This window comes from Piliocolobus tephrosceles, chromosome 8 (assembly GCF_002776525.5).
Source record: "Piliocolobus tephrosceles isolate RC106 chromosome 8, ASM277652v3, whole genome shotgun sequence".
Lineage (NCBI taxonomy): Eukaryota > Metazoa > Chordata > Mammalia > Primates > Cercopithecidae > Piliocolobus > Piliocolobus tephrosceles.
This window is the reverse complement of record NC_045441.1, coordinates 100,905,336-100,922,728: the sequence shown is the minus strand read 5'-3', so window position 1 is coordinate 100,922,728 and position 17,393 is coordinate 100,905,336.

Below are 17,393 nucleotides of genomic sequence, written 5' to 3'. Positions count from 1 at the left end.
TACTGTACTGTTGACCCAGCTCTGTCCTTCTCTGAGAGTTGCTGATTCAACTTTTTAAGGATCTAAATGATTCCTTTTTAAATGTTTGAGGAAAATGGTGTTTAGCTTTTGTGTCAGATAGGAATGGTGTTCCCATCTGAATGAGTTAAACCAAGTACAGTTAGTAGTATGTTTGCCCAGAACAAAGAAGTCTGGTGGTCAGCAATGGGAAAATATGGACCCAAGACATCATTTTAAGGGCAGATGATCCTTTTAGCTTTCTGCTTCTCCCTCCTTAGTTTGTGTTCCTAGTCCTTATTCTTTCAATTTGACTACTGGTAATGCCCACATAGTATGCAAGAAGATTAGGAAGGGCAAAAAGGATGCACGTCTCATGACATTATTATTTTTCTAACTGACAAATTTATTGGATTTAGCTAACATCGAATGTTGACCTTTGTTGGCTTTGAGATGTAGCCTTTGAAATTTATGAGATTAATGTATAAGCCTAGTTATTATTTAACTTACCAAGTTAATAATTAGTAACACCATAGGCTTACTCCAAAAGTAACGAATAAATCTATTTCTCTTCATGGGCTTCTTTTTTGAAAAGAAGGAGACTCACAGTACCATTTTTTGTTATATTACAGTTGTTCTCAAACCTTAATGTGCATCAGAATCACCTGAAGGATTCATTGCAATGCATATTCTCGTCCCCAACCCCAAGGTTCCTATTCAGTGGGCTTGGGGTAGGTCCAAAGAATTTGCCTTTTTAGCAAGTTTTCGGTTGATGCTGATGCTGAGAGTCTGGAGACCTCATGTTCAGAACCCAGTGGGTTAGAAGAATTGTCTATTACAAGTCAAGATTCCTGCTAATGAGAAATCTAGATAAGGCTTTAAATAAAGCCTGAATTTCTGTGACTTAGGTATTGATGGCATTTAATTCAACAACCATTTCTTGAGTGCCTACCCTTTGTCCAACACGATGACTACACATAGTCTTGAAAAGAGAAAGATGAGTCAAAGATTCTGCCCTTAAAAAGCTTTAAACAGATGTTGGTCAAAATTTACAAAATTTTAGCTAGATGGGAGGAACAAGTTCAAGAGATCTGTTGTACAACATGGTGACTATAATAACAATATAGTTTCCTTGAAAAATACTAAGAGAATACATTTTAAGTATTTTCACCACACAGTGACAGCTATGTGAGATAATACATGTTAATTTGCTTGATTTAGCCATTCCACAATGAATATATATTTCAAAACATGTTGTACATGATAAATATATACAATTTTGTGTCAGTTTAAGGAAAAGGCTTACAAACATGCTTCAAGTACCTAAATGACTACACTTAAAGGCCGGAGAATTTATCTATATGTTTTCTATTTATACTGTTGGTAGTGTATAAAGGATTTTTAATGGAATACCAAATTTCTTTGATCATACTATTTCAACTCTTCCAATGGTTATTTTGCATTTCTATTTGCAACAGACAATTGTATCCTGTGATCGCTCCAAGTCCTAGATAACTTTTGTTTCAGGGAAGTTTTAGCCATATTCATTTCATGTGCTATTCCAATCAGGCTGATCTTCAACCCTCTACCCCGCCCCTCAGAAAAATAAAAATATAGAAAATACGTTGCAAGTAATAAAAGAGACCCAATGTCTAAATCATAACCGTTAGCCAAAGAAATGAATAATATCTCCTCCAAAGAAGGAAAATTATACCTGCTTCAAAAATAAAAATCACAAGCAAATTCAATAGTGATGATCTATATGGTTAGTTACCTGTTTTCTTTTTGGTGGAAGAAAACACTTTCCCTACTGGAAAGACTAATGGAGAACGCTCCCTGGCTCCTGCTAATTGTTAATGTATTCTAGGAAGCATTTAAATAGTGGAAATAGAAGTGGGACAGGTTCTTGTGTAATTTAAACTGTCTACCAACCTGAGAAAGGATTTGTGTCTCCAATAAAATATGCTGTTAAATAAAGATAGGGATATGCAATAATATATGAATTGATGAGAAGTGAGCTAAAAAATAAGTTTCTTATTAAATCTAAACTATTTGGCATATAAAGATGCATGTACATTAGTTTACTTACAGTTCTTAAAATACTATACTGATGTACATTTTCCATATACTTTTGAGTAGCCTTGCCAATATATGCAGTTGTTAAAAAAATTTTATTTTTATGGACTTAGGGGTACAAATGCAGTTGTGTTACATGGATATATTGCATAGTGGTAAAGTCTGGGCTTTTAATGTTACCCATCACCCCAATATTGAACATTGTACATTGTACCCAATAGGTAATTTTTCGTCCCTCATCCCCCTCCCACTCTCCCACCTCGTGGAGTCTTCAATGTCTGTTATTCCACTTTGTATATTCCTGTGTATCCATTGTTTAGCTCCTACTTGAAAGTAAGAACATGTGGCGTTTGACTTACTATTTTCTGAGTCATTTCACTAATGATAATGGCCTCTAGTTCAATCTATCCTGCTGCAAAAGGCATGATTTTATTCTTTTTTATGACTGAGTAGTATCCCATGGTATGTGTATATGTATGTGTGCATGTATATACACTACATTTTTTTAATCCAATCCATTGATGGACACTTAGGTTGATGTCATAACTTTGCTATTGTGAATAGTGCTGTGGTAAACATAGGAGTACAGGTGTCTTTTTGATAAAATGATCTTTTTCCTTTGAGTAGATATCTAGTAATGGGATTACAGGATCAATCCCACTACAGGTAGTGCTGTTTTTAGTTCCTTGCAAAATCTCCATACTGTTTTCCACAGAGGCTGTACTAATTTACATTCCCACGAACAGTGTATAAGCATTTCTTTTTTTCCACATCCTCACCAACATCTGTTGTTTTTTTACTTTTTAATAATAGCCATTCTGGCTGGGTGTTAGATGGTATGTCATTGTGGTTTTCATTTTAATTTTTGTGATTAGTGATGTTGAGCATTATTTTGTGTTTGTTGGCCACTCGTATGTCTTCTTTTGCAAAATGTCTATTCGTGTTCTTTCCCCACTTTTTAATGGGGTTATTTGTTTTTTCTTGATGAGTTGTTTGAGTTCCTCATAGATTCTGAATCAGTTTTTCCTTTGTTGGATGCATTGTTTACATATATTTTCTCCCATTTTGTAGGTTATCTGTTTACTCTGTTGATTATTTCTTTTGCTGTGCAGAAGCTTTTTAGTTTAATTAAGTCCCATATGTCTATTTTTGTTTTTGTTGTATTTCCTTTTGAGGACTTAGTCATAAATTCTTTGACTAGACCAATGTTCAGAAGAGTTTTTCTTAGCATTTTTATAGTTCTTCTAGCATTTTTGTAGCTTCTTCTAGCATTTGTATAGTTTCAGGTCTTACATTTAAGTCTTTAAACCATCTTGAGTTAATTTTTGTATATGGTAAAAAATAGGGGTCCAGTTTGATTCTTCTGCATATGGCTTTTCAATTTTCTGGCACTGTTTATTGAATAGAGTGTCCTTTCCCCAGTGTATATTTTTGTTGACTGTCAAAGATCAAGGGAGTGTACTTAGAAAAGCTTGAATGAACAAACCTCTTATATGTGTTTTATAAAAATTACCCGTTTAGGATTTCTTAAGACTTAAAAACTCAATGTACTGGAACCTCCCTATGTAAGATGTGCCTAAACATAATAAAAATATCATATCTGATTCTATAGACACTAAAGTGGAGTGGAAAAAGCGTGGACTATGGAGTAATGAGACCTGGCTTTGAATTATGGTTCCTCCATCTATGGCCATATGACCCTGAGTGCACCTGATCTTATCTGAATTATGGTTCTTCCACTTAATAGATGGGTCTGCAAAATGGGAGGAGGAATGCTTACTTCAGAGGATTTGGGAGGATTAAATAAAGTAAGGTACAGAAAATACTTAGAGGAATGGCTGATACGTGTTAATCATTCAATAAATACTTCCTTTTCCACATCAAATCTTTCTTTTTTTTCTTTTCTCCTTCTATTCCTTTTCTTCCATCTCCTTACCATTTGCCTCTTTCTTCTTCTCCTTCTGTTCTTCCTTGTTCTCCTTTTTATTTTTGTTTTATTTGTTTATTTCAGTGAGTATTGTTCTATATCAAGGAATCATTTCACTGAATCTCTATCATCATTTTCATTTATTGAGGATAAATTTGATTTCTGAAATGTTCATTCACAATGAACACCATGCTAGTGGATAAGGCTTATAAATATTGCTCTAAACAGTGGATTGCAAGCTGTTGCTACTGGCTACACCTGTCCCTCTGCCTGTTTTGAGCCATAAATTATTTTTATGTTTGTAAATGATTGAAAAAGAAAAAAAAAGAATAACATTTCATGATGTGAAAATTACATGAAATTCAAATTTCTGTGACCATAAATGAAGTTTTACTGGAACACAGCCATATACATTTGTGTAATCCTATGGCTGCCTTCATGTGGTAATGACAAAGCAGTTTCAACAGAAACTGTAAGGCTTACAAAGCCTACTGTAAGCCATACATATGCTGTATGACCCTTTCCAGAAACTATTTGCTGACTATTGTTCTGAAGGAATGAAACATATGTGCATTTTAATTTGTTTTTGAAGCTAGCTCTGAAAGGGGAGTTTCAAGCTGGAAGCTTTAGTAGCAGGGCTAGACTCCATATTGAGCTTCCTAAGGTGGCTATGTGGACGAGACCTTTCAAAGAGATAGATGGTGGAGTTTCTGATATAATTGTGTACACACACAGACAAAAATCCATCTCTCTGCTCTTCCCATCATGCCATTAACTCCTGACAAAATATAGTGAATGATAACTTTGTCCAAAGGAGTTGTGTGTTCCCAGCTTCCCAGTGTTTTTAGACAATTCTGTCTCTGAAGCAATCAAGGCACCGGTCTGGAGAGACCGGTCCAGTAAGGTTTCACTGAAACAAGCCCCATGAACAGTTTGGACCTGAATCCTTCCCCCTCCCCTAGTTTGTACATTATCCTTGGGAAATCCATTGTCTCATCTGAGCAAACTGGGAATTCTATTGTTTCTCTTTGGGACTAAGACTGACCAGATCAAATATCCATTTTGAAAACTATTGTAAAGCTTTTTTTCCAAACAGATTGAAACCAATCACATATTCCCTGATAGTACCCCCTGATAGAGTCAGTGCCTGTGTTTGTGAATAAATGCATATTGTTCTTCAATTAAATACAAACAGCTATTCCTGTGAGGATTAGTGGTATAGTATTTTGTGCTAAAGGAATGGAACTGAGTGAATAGGAAAGCATAGAAGGTCTTTTTTGTGTTGTTTTTGCAGGCATGTGGAAGACATGACACAATCTGGTATTCAGTGACTGAGACTGAGGGAGGAGACTGAGGAATAAAGCCATTGGGTGGACTTAGAGCTCAGATGGTTGAGGTAGACAAGCCAGTGGATTTAATAAGTTAGAGAACACTGTCCATCAATTGCATTTGGTGTTCCTGACTTTTCGTGATAGCATCTAATTCCTCTCCTCTCTCAAAGTCTCACCTGTCTGTTGTTCACATTGCTGCTTCAGTCATTCAAGGAGTAGATGAATGAGCCCTTCTACACACAACTCCGATTAGTCATTCATTTGCTGGAGTGCTAATTATGTGCCAGGAGCTGTGCTAAGTGCGTGCAGCACAAAGCAGAACAAGAAGTGTGTCCTGCGCTCCCCAGCGAGGTGCTTACAGGCTCCCAGTGGAGACAGACTTGTAAACCAGTGTAGTGAAATAGGGTGGGCTTCTAATGTATGTCTGTGTGAGTGAAAATCACTTCCTGGGGGCAGACAAGTAAACTAACAGTTGCAGTTCAGTATAAGCTATGAGTTGGGCACAAAGAAAGAACATCTGTCTCAGAGCAGGGAGTCTCAAAAAGTTTCCAGGGAGAAGATAGAGACTTAAAGAATGAGAAGGGGAAGGATGTGAGCCAGGCAGGAGAAACAATATTTAGGAAAGCCTAAAGACCTGGAAATAAATGGCATACTCTAGCAACTGTAGGTGGGTTGGGATAGCTAGAACCACAGGTGCAGGTGGGAGGGGATCACGTAGAAGTGAGCAAGTGTCAAATCATAAGGGACCTTAATGTGCTAAGTGGGAAGTCTGAACTTTAACTTGGGAACCTCAGGGCCCTGAGCAGAGGAGTCATGTGATTAAGGTTTTGTAAAGATGCTCTGGAAGCTGTGTGGAGAATTGACTGGAGGATATTGACACTGAAGGCAGGAAACCTTGTTAGAGCTATTTAGGGTATCTAAGTCTGGCCTGCAACACCTAAATAAAGAAAGTAAATTTAGAGATTGAGAACAGAGAATCACCTGAACTGGGTGACTTCCTAAGGTGGTCAGGGAGAATGAGAAGGAGAGAGGAGTGTGGATGACATAGGTTTCAGCTTGGAGTCCAAGCACCTGAGAGTAGTTCAAACATCAGATGTTTATAGTAGGAACAACAAAGACAAAGTAGGATAGAATTTTCGGACAAGAGACGTTTAAGAAATGTGATGGAATTTGGAAATGAGAGGCTAGGCATAGTGGCTCACACCTGTAATCCTAGCACTTTGGGAGGCTGAGGCGGGTGGATCACCTGAGGTCAGGAGTTTGAGACCAGCCTGGCCAACATTGTGAAACCCCGTCTCTACTAAAAAATAGAAAATATTAGCCAGGTGTGGTGGTGTGTGCCTGTAATCCCAGCTACTCAGGAGGCCAAGGCAAGATAATCACTTGAGCCAAAATCAGACCACTGCACTCCAGCCTGGGCGACAGAGTGAGACTCCATCTCAAAACAAAACAAAAACAAAACAAAACCAAAAAAACCCAAGAATTTGGAAATTACAGGATGAATGGAGTAAGATAAGTGTAAGAGGGGCTGGAAAAGGGACATTCAAGAGCTAAAACGTGAAGGAAGATTATGGAACCAAAGGGAGTGGAACACCAAAAGGAAGGTAGCAAGGGGTCAACAGTGCCACACACTGCAGAAAAGCCAAGTGAGACCACGATAGACAATGTCATTCTTTGTTCCAGGAGCCTCAGACTTAGACATTCAGGACCCTCCTGGAAGTGATCCAGCCTTTTCCAAACCCATCTCCTTTTACTCTCGGCATCTGTCGAATTGAACTGTTCTGTTTCCCACATGTGTCCCACATTCGCATCTCCTGCTCCTTTTCCTTTCCTGGAACAAGTGCTTCAAAGTCCACATCAGATGGCATCACCTTCAATTGTGACTAATCTGACATTCATCTTTCCCTTTCCTTGACAATCATAGCAATTTTTCTGTACATCTCTGTGACACAAATCACTTTCTACCAAATATTATGATCGCTCATGTAATTGTACTCTTTCTGCTCAGTTGCAAAGCACACAAATCATATTTGCAGAATACTTTGAAATTCAACTGTTAGGTCATACTAAAGACATGTATATGATAGTCTTTCACTAACAATCTGAAGAATTCTAAAACCAACTTCCCACCACCAAAATTTAGCTCTTAGAAATTTAATGATTTGTTATATGAAATCAATATAGCTGACTTTCTCACAACATTCTTATATTGTTTGTTCATTTTCATAGACAGTTTTAACTTTGATTACAAAAGGTCAGTAAGAGAGTAGACAACAGAGAGGCATTTTTAAACACTGGTTTTTAAAGTAGGCTGCACATTAGAATCATCTGGGGAGTTTTAGAAATCCTGGTGCCCAGGTGCCACCCCCAGAACTTCTGATTTAGTTGATGGGGCCTGTGGCCTAGGCAGTGGGAGTCTTCAGATCTCCCCAGGTGGCTCTAGTGTGCAGTAGAGTTTGACAACTACTGTTTTTCAAGTTCACTTGCATTTGAAGGTCACATCTTTTACTAGTGATGACCACTTGTTTCTACATTGAAATGTGTGTGTAATTATAAATTTTTTTTTAACTCTCATGTATTCTCTCTTTTTCTCCCTGTGCCCCAATTCATGAGAGAACAATCCGCAAAGGATGACTGACAGAGCTCTTATCTCTGCCAGGAGAGAAATACCAATTTATTTTATAAATGGGTTGCTTTGGCCAGTTGCCAGAAAATAACAAAACCTTGAACATATAAAAATGTCTAGCTTGATAGAAAATACATTTGATTTTACACTAAAATTTTGAAGTACATTAACATTGTTCCAAGTACCAAAAAATATATATATATTAACTTTATTCTTAGCAAGTTCCAGGTAAGCAAAAATTTCTTTTTAAAAAATAGGTAGGTAAGTGCTACTGTCCCAGTGTTATATGTTTCTAGTAATCATGTCTCCAGGAAAAAAAAATGTATATGGATTTCGTTCTTTAAAGATAAATGAAATAGAAAGAGAGATAGGCACTGAGATATCCATCAGCTCATCCCAGACATTAGTAAAGTGCTCCAACTTGTGTTTTATAGGAGAAATCCTAACAGTGGTTTCCTGCTTATGTTCTCTGTTGGAAATCTTAATTTTAGTCCTTTCATTAGAAATGTTATAATATCTTTTGTTCTTTATACTGTACTTTGTTATACTACTAAGTTTGTTTACTCTTTATAAAGAGATGGGTACATCCAGAAGAACTAAATAAGTGAGCATACATGGCTGCTTGCTATTTAAGCTATTTCCATATTTATGTAACTATTATGTCAAACAGGACTCACAGAGGGCAATGACATAGGAACTTTAATTTTTCCCACTGTTGCCCCTACACTTCTGTTCTGTGGGGCAGTTCTGCTCCTGGAAGAAATCTCAGACACTTAATTCACTCAATTATGTTTGATCAAAACTCTTCCAAACACTTGAATTCCTGAAACACTCCGAGTTTGGTTATTATTACATCCAGTTTCCCCATCTGTGTTCACAGCCAAGGCTTTGCCCCTTGCCCAGCTCAAGCCTGCTGCGTGGTCAGAGAAGCTCCAAGCTTGGCAGCCATCTCATGCTGATAGCTCTGAGTTCCCTAGAGACCCTCCTTTCCCCACGCCTCACCTCCCAACTGCCACTGGGGCTTTACCCTGCCTTTCTGGTGGGTCCAAGTGTATTACCCCTCCCTTAGCCCTTGGGCAGCCAGCTAGACCCCTCTGCCATCCTTTCAAATTTTTGCCAAGATCCAATTCACATATTTCCTATGCCATGAAACCTTTTTGATATCTCAAGATAGCTTCCTTTTCTCTGAACTCTCATAGCACATCATGCCTTTCCTGTACCATTTATCCCTTTATTCCTTGTATTTTCAGTGATTTATGGCACAGCCTCCTGTGTTATCTCCCCTACTATACTTGGAACTTTTTGATAATGCTCATCATTCTTTTTTTATTGTACAGTGTTGGGATTAAAAAAGAATATACTAAAATAAAAGTAAAGGCATTTATAAAATATGTAGTTAGGTTATTATCGTATTTAAAGTTCACGTTATATATGTAAACAAGTATATAATTGAAGACAGGAAATTACTCAGGTATTGAATTTTGCTCATTTCATCAGGTTAAGAGGAAAAGGTAGATTTATATTTTTATAATTTTGTATATATTTAAAAACGGAAACAAATGCAGTCATTCAAAAGCAATTTATCTAAAATAAAGTTGTTATATGAAGTAATTATCATATTTATTGTGTTATATCAAAGAACAGGCAGCAGATTATTTCCTTTACAAAAGGAACTCATATCTAAAAACTGTTGGGACTTCAGAACAGGTTTCTTATTATTTAATTTTTAAATATATTGAATACCTTCCTGTTTTAAGAGCTTTTAGCATAATAGGTCATTGCCTCCGTGTCTACCTTCCCTATCTTCATGCAGAAGATAATTCATTTTTTTTGACTTGGTATTAGTGAGTGTACAGACCCAGACTAAAACCCAGCTTATTAAATATTTAAGAAATCATATTAAGGTGGCATTTGTGTCTTCTTTATAACAGCTGCGCTGTGTTGCCAGATCCTTTATTTCATTATGTAAAATACAATAACATTGTTATTTCCCTCAGTCCAGTTAAAAATGGACAAGGATCAAACTATTTTCAGTAGCACCAAAGAAACTAAATATGAGAGTTCTAGGTTAATCTCATCATGATTTTTGAGACAGTTCAATGAAAAACATTCACTTCAGATATACTCAGGGTTTCATCTTTCATTGTTGTCCAGTGGGAGGTCTCCATTCCAACACTTACCATTCTGTGAGTTCAGTCATTGTTTTTAAAGGCAGTTGTAGCACAATTGAATAGCATGGGCTGACTGCTGGATATGCTTAGGGTGATTGTTCTTTGCCATCCCAGTAATTCTGTATTTACTCATCAAAACTGCATTGGCAATCCTCCTTGGTAGAGAGGGAGTAAGAGAGGCTTTTACCTCACATTTAAAGCTCTGGCCTCTTCCTGTTTATTGCAGATTGCAGCTTGTTCTGGTGAAAGGAGCCAGAATTGCTAGAGCTTCTAAGTTCATTCGCCCATTGGGAAGAATAATGTTATTTTGAGCTGTCAAACAAAATAACTGTGAAGGTACTGATGTTGAGATCAGGCCAGCTCTTAACCTACAAGATTCTGTTGGCATGCTTTCATTTTGGGCTTTCATTGTATTCACTATTAAATGGTTTGGATACAAAAATTACCTGGAGAGACCTAAGACTTGTTTTTGATGGTGAATGTTGGACCGGGCTGCTGAAGCGGAGTGTGCAGCTGAACATGTGGGACACCAGTGTCCATTCTGCATTGATGCTCAGACTCCTCTTTAAAACACTCTGCCCACATTTATTTAGCTGTTAAATTATAAATAATACTCTCCTCCTTTAAGCAGCATAAAGATGGTGTTGCAGGCTGGGCATGGTGGCTCATGCCTGTAATCTCAGCACTTTAGGCGGCTGAGATGGGAGGATCACTTGCTCAGGAGTTTGGGACTGGCCTGGGCAACATAGTGAGCCTTCTACCAAAAATTGGAAACAAAAATATTAGTTGGCTGTGGTGGCACATGGCTGTAGTGCCAGCTACTTGAGAGGCTAAGGTGAGAGGATTCTTTGAGCCCAGGGGTGGGGTGGGTTGGGAGGGCAGGGGGAATGGGGGAAGGAGGGAGGTCAAAGCTACAGTGAGATATTATCGCACCACTGCACTCCAGCCTGGGTGACAGAGCGAGATCCTGTCTCAAAACAAACAAACAAACAAATGGGGTTGCGTACGTCACACTGTAGGTGAGGGCATAAATCTCCCCAATTCCCAAACTTCCAGACAGAAAATATATATTTTTCTATATTTATGTATATATTTTGTATTTTGAGAATATCAATGTTTAAAGGCACATAAAACAAACTACAACAATTATGAAACACAAAACAGGGTTCTGTTAGATTTGTGAGTATGTAAAAATGTCAAATATTTTCATCAACAGGAAATAAAGACAAAGGAAATAAAATTGATAAAACTATTACTAATGTCAAGGAAAAATGTGCCGTTATCACATTCATGTAATCAGAGACTTTCCAGTGATTTTAGTCATGTTATACTTAGGCCAGGAAACCCACTCAGATTAACACCAAATAGCGCATCTCTTACCATATAGTCTTTATCTGGGTGTGTTTTCTCTGTTGCATGGTATAATGGAAAGATGCCTTCTAAGCAGACAACCTTCTTTCAGTGGCTTGGCCTCTTACTTTCTATATGGGCCTTGGCAATTCACTGCCACTCTTCAAGCCTCAGTTTTTTCATCTGTAAAATGGGAGTCCAAGTTCATTATTCCTTTTCTGGAAGATGAGTTTTAGAATTCAGGGTTATTGGCGTCACTTCCAAGATGGCCGAATAGGAACAGATCTGGTCTACAGCTCCCAGCGAGATCGACGCAGAAGATGGGTGATTTCTGCATTCTGCATTTCCAGCTGAGGTACCTGGTTCATCTCATTGGGACTGGTTGGACAGTGGATGCAGCCCATGGAAGGCCAGCCAAAGCAGAGTGGGACGTCGCCTCACCCAGGAAGTGCAAGGGCTTGGGGGATTTCCCTTTCCTAGCCAAGGGAAGCCGTGAGTGATTGTACCTGGAGGAATGGTACACTCCTGCCCAAACACTGTGCTTTTCCCATGGTCTTCACAACCAGCAGACTAGGAAATTACCTCCTGGTGTGGCAGATTCCACGCACATGGAGCCTTGCTCACTGCTAGCGCAGCACTCTAAGATCAACGTGGGATGGTGGAGCTTGGTTGGGGGAGGGTCATCCGCCATTGCTGAGGCTTGAGTAGGCTGCTCTATGCTCACCATGTAAACATAGTGGCAGGGAAGTTCAAACTGGGTGGAGCCCACTGAAGCTCAGCAAGGCTTACTGCCTCTCTAGATACCACATCTGGGGCACGGCATATCTGAGCAAAAGGGAGCAGACGGCTTCTGCAGACTTAAACATCCCAGCCTGACAGCTCTGAAGAGAGCAATGGTTCTCCCAGCATGGCGTTCAAGATCTGATAATGGACAGACTGCCTCCTCAAGTGGGTCCCTGACCCCTGTGTAGCCTGTCTGGGAGATACCTCCCAGTAGAGGCCGACAGACACCTCATACAAGTGGGTGCCCCTCTGGGATGAAGCTTCCAGAGGAAGGATCAGGCAGTAATACTTGCTGTTCTGCAGCCTCCACTGGTGATACCCAGGCAAACAGGGTCTGGAGTGGACCTCCAGCAAACTGCAGCTGAGGGGCCTGTTAGAGGGAAAACTAGCAAACAGGAAAGAATAGCATCAACATCAACCAAAAGGACATCCACACCAAAACCCCATCTGTAGGTCACCAACATCAAAGACCAAAGGTAGATAAAACCACAAAGATGGGGAGAAACCAGAGTAGAAAGGCTGAAGATTCCAAAAACCAGAATGCCTCTTCTCCTCCAAAGGAACACAACTCCTCACCAGCAAGGGAACAAAACTGGACAAAGAATGAATTTGACAAGTTGACAGAAGTAGACTTCAGAAGGTCAGTAATAACAAACTCCTCTGAGCTAAAGAAACATGTTCTAACCCATTGCAAAGAAGCTAAAAACCTTAAAAAAAAGCTTAGATGAATGGCTAACTAGAATAACCAGTGTAGAGAAGAGCTTAAATGACCTGATGTAGCTGAAAACCACAGTACAAGAACTTTGAGAAGCATACACAAGCTTCAGTAGCTGATTTGATCAAGCAGAAGAATGAATATCAGTGATTGAAGATCAAATTAATGAAAGTGAGAAGACAAGATTAAAAGCCTCCAAGAAATATGGGATTATGTGAAAAGACCAAATCTACATTTGATTGGTATACCTGAAAGTGACAGGGAGAATGGAACCAAGTTAGAAAATACTCTTCAGGATATTATCCAGGAAAACTTCCCCAACCTAGCAAGGCAGGCCAACATTCAAATTCAGGAAATACAGAGAACACCACAAAGATACACCTCAAGAAGAGCAACCCCAACATACATAATCATGAGATTCACCAAGGTTGAAATGAAGGAAAAAATGTTAAGGACACCCAGAGAGAAAGGTCAGGTTACCCACAAAGGGAAGCCCATCAGACAAACAGTGGATCTCTCTCCAGAAACCCTACAAGCCAAAAGAAAGTGGAGCCAATATTCAACATTCTTAAAGAAAGAATTTTCAACCCAGAATTTCATATCCAGCCAAACTAAGCTTCATAAGTGAAGGAGAAATACAATCCTTTACAGACAGGCAAAGGCTGAGGGATTTTTTCACCACCAGGCCTGCCTTTCAATAGCTCCTGAAGGAAGCAGTAAACATGGAAAGGAACAACCAGTACCAGCCACTGCAAAAACATACCAAATTTTAAAGACCATCAACGCTATGAAGAAACTGCGTCAATTAACAGATGAAATAATCAGCTAGCACCATAATGACAGGGTCAAATTCACACATAACAATATTAACCTTAAATGTAAATTGGCTAAATGCCCAAATTAAAAGACACAGACCGGCAAATTAGATAAAGAGTCAAGACCCATTGTTGTGCTGTATTCAGGAGACCGCATCTCATGTGCAGTGACACACATAGGCTCAAAATAAAGGGATGGAGGAAGACCTACCAAGCAAATGGAAAGCAAAAAACAGCAGGGGTTACAATCTTAGTCTCTGATAAAACAGACTTTAAACCAACAAAGATCAAAAGAGACAAAGAAGGCCATTACATAATGGTAAAGGGATCAATGCAACAAGAAGAGCTAACTGTCCTAAATATATATGTACCCAATACAGGAGCACCCAGATTCATGAAGCAAGTTCTTAGAGACCTACAAAGAGACTTAGACTCCCACACAATAATAATGGGAGACTTTAACACCCCAATGTCAATATAAGACAGATCAATGAGACAGAAAATTATCAAGGATATTTAGGACTTGAACTCAGCTCTGGACCAAGCAGACCTAATAGACATCTATAGAACTCTCCACCCCAAATCAACAGAATATACATTCTTTCCACCACCACATCACATTTATTCTAAAATTTACCACATAATTGGAAGTAAAACACTCCTCACTAAATGCAAAAGAACAGAAATCATAACAGTCTATCAGACCACACTGCAATCAAATTAGAACTCAAGATTGAGAAACTCACTCAAAACCACACAGCTTCATGGAAACTGATCAACCTGCTCCTGAATGATGACTGGGTAAATAACAAAATTAAGGCAGAAATAGAGATGTTCTTTGAAACCAATGAGAACAAAGACACAACATACCAGAATCTCTGGGACACAGCTAAAGCAGTGTTTAGAGGGAAATTTATAGCACTAAATGTCCACAGGACAAAGTGGGAAAGATCGGAAATTGACACCATAACATCACAGTTAAAAGAACTAGAGAAGCAACAGCAAACAAATTCAAAAGCTAGCAGAAAACAAAAAATAACTAGGATCAGAGCAGAACTGAAGGTGATAGAGACATGAAAAACCCTTCAAAAAATCAGTGAATCCAGGAGCTGTTTTTTTGGAAAGATTAACAAAACAGACCACTAGCCAGATTAATAAAGAAGAAAAGAGAGAAGAATCAAATAGATGCAATGTAAAATGATAAAGGGGATATCACCACCAATCCCACAGAAATACACACTACCATCAGAGAATATGATAAACACCTCTATGCAAATAAACTAGAAAACCTGGAAGAAATGGATAAATTCCTGGAGAAATGCACCCTTTCAAGACTAAACCAGGAAGAAGTTAAATCTCTCAATAGACCAATAACAGATTCTGAAATTGAGGCAATAATTAATAGCCTACCAACCAAAAAAAGTCCAGGACAAGACAGATTCCCAGCTGAATTCTACCAGAGGTACAAAGAGGAGCTGGTACCATTCCTTCCGACGCTATTCTGATCAATAGAAAAAGAGGGAATCCTCCCTAACTCATTTTATAAGGCCAGCATCATCCTAATACCAAAGCCTGGCAGAGACACGGCAAAAAAGAATTTTGGGCCAATATCCCTGATGAACATTGATGCGAAAATCCCTGAATAAAATACTGGCAAACCGAATCCAGCAGCGCATCAAAAAGCTTATCCACCACAATCAAGTTGGGTTCATCCCTGGAATGCAGGACTGGTTCAACATATGCAAAACAATAAATGTAATTCATCACATAAACAGAACCAATGACAAAAACCACGTGTTTATCTCAATAGATGCAGAAAAGGCCTTCAACAATATTCAACAGCCTTTCATGCTAAAAATTTTCAATAAATGAGATATTGATGGAACATATCTCAAATTAATAAGAGCTATTTATGAAAAACCCACAGCTAATATCATACTGAATGGGCAAAAACTGGAAGCATTCCCTTTCAAAACCACCACAAGACAAGGATGCCCTCTCTTGCCACTCCTATTGAAAATAGTATTGGGGCCGGGCGCAGTGGCTCAAGCCTGTAATCCCAGCACTTTGGGAGGCCGAGACGGGCGGATCACGAGGTCAGGAGATCAAGACCATCCTGGCTAGCACAGTGAAACCCCGTCTTTACTAAAAATACAAAAAATTAGCCGGGCGAGGTGGTGGGCGCCTGTAGTCCCAGCTATTCGGGAGGCTGAGGCAGGAGAATGGCGCGAACCCGGGAGGCGGAGCTTGCAGTGAGCTGAGATCTGGCCACTGCACTCCAGCCTGGGTGACGGAGCGAGACTCTGTCTCAGAAAAAAAAAAAAAAAAGAAAATAGTATTGGAGGTTCTGGCCAGGACAATCAAGCAAGAGAAAGAAATAAAGGGTATTCAATTAGGAAAAGAGGAAGTCAAATTGTCCCTGTTTGCAGATGACATGATTGTATATTTACAAAACCCCATCATCTGAGCCCAAAATCTCCTTATGCTGATAAGCAACTTCAGCGAAGTCTCAGGATACAAAAATCAATGTGCGAAAATCACAAGCATTCCTATACACCAATAACAGACAAACAGAGAGCCAAATCTTGAGTAAACTCCCATTCACAATTGCTACAAAGAGAATAAAATACCTAGGAATCCAACTTACAAAGGAGGTGAAGGACCTCTTCAAGGAGAACTACAAACCACTGCTCAATGAAATAAATGAGGATACAAACAAATGGAAGAACATTCCATGCTCATGGATAGGAAGAATCAATGTTGTGAAAATGGCCATACTGCCCAAAGTAATTTGTAGATTCAATGCTACTCCTATCAAACTACCACTGGCTTTCTTCACAGAATTGGAAAAAACTACTTTAAATTTTATATGGAATGAACAAAGAGCCCACATAGCCAAGACAATCCTAAACAAAAAGAACAAAGGTGGAGGCATCATGCTACCTGACTTCAAACTACACTACAAGGCTACAGTAACCGAAACAGCATGGTACTGGTGTCAAAACAGATATATAGACCAATGGAACAGAACAGAGGCCTCAGAAATAACACCACACATCTACAACCATCTAATCTTTGACAAACCTGACAAAAACAAAAAATGGGGAAAGGATTCCCTATTTAATAAACAGTGCTGGGAAAACTGGCTAGCCATATGTAGAAGTTGAAACTGGATCCCTTTCTTACACCTTAGACAAAAATTAACTGAAGATGGATTAAAGACTTAAATATAATACCTAAAACCATAAAAACCCCAGAAGGGAGCCTAGGCAATACCATTTAGGACATAGGCATGGGCAAATACTTCATAACTAAAACACCAAAAGCAATGGCAACAAAAGCCAGAATAGACAAATGGGATCTAATTAAATTAAAGAGCTTCTGCACAGCAAAATGAACTATCGTCAGAGTGAACAGGCAACCTACAGAACAGGAGATAATTTTTGCAATCTATCCATCTGACAAAGGGCTAGTATCCAGAATCTACAAAGATCTTAAACAAATTTACAAGAAAAAAAAACACATAAAAAGTGGGCAAACGATATGAATGGACACTTTTCAAAAGAAGACATTTATGCAGCCAACAGATACATGAAAAAATG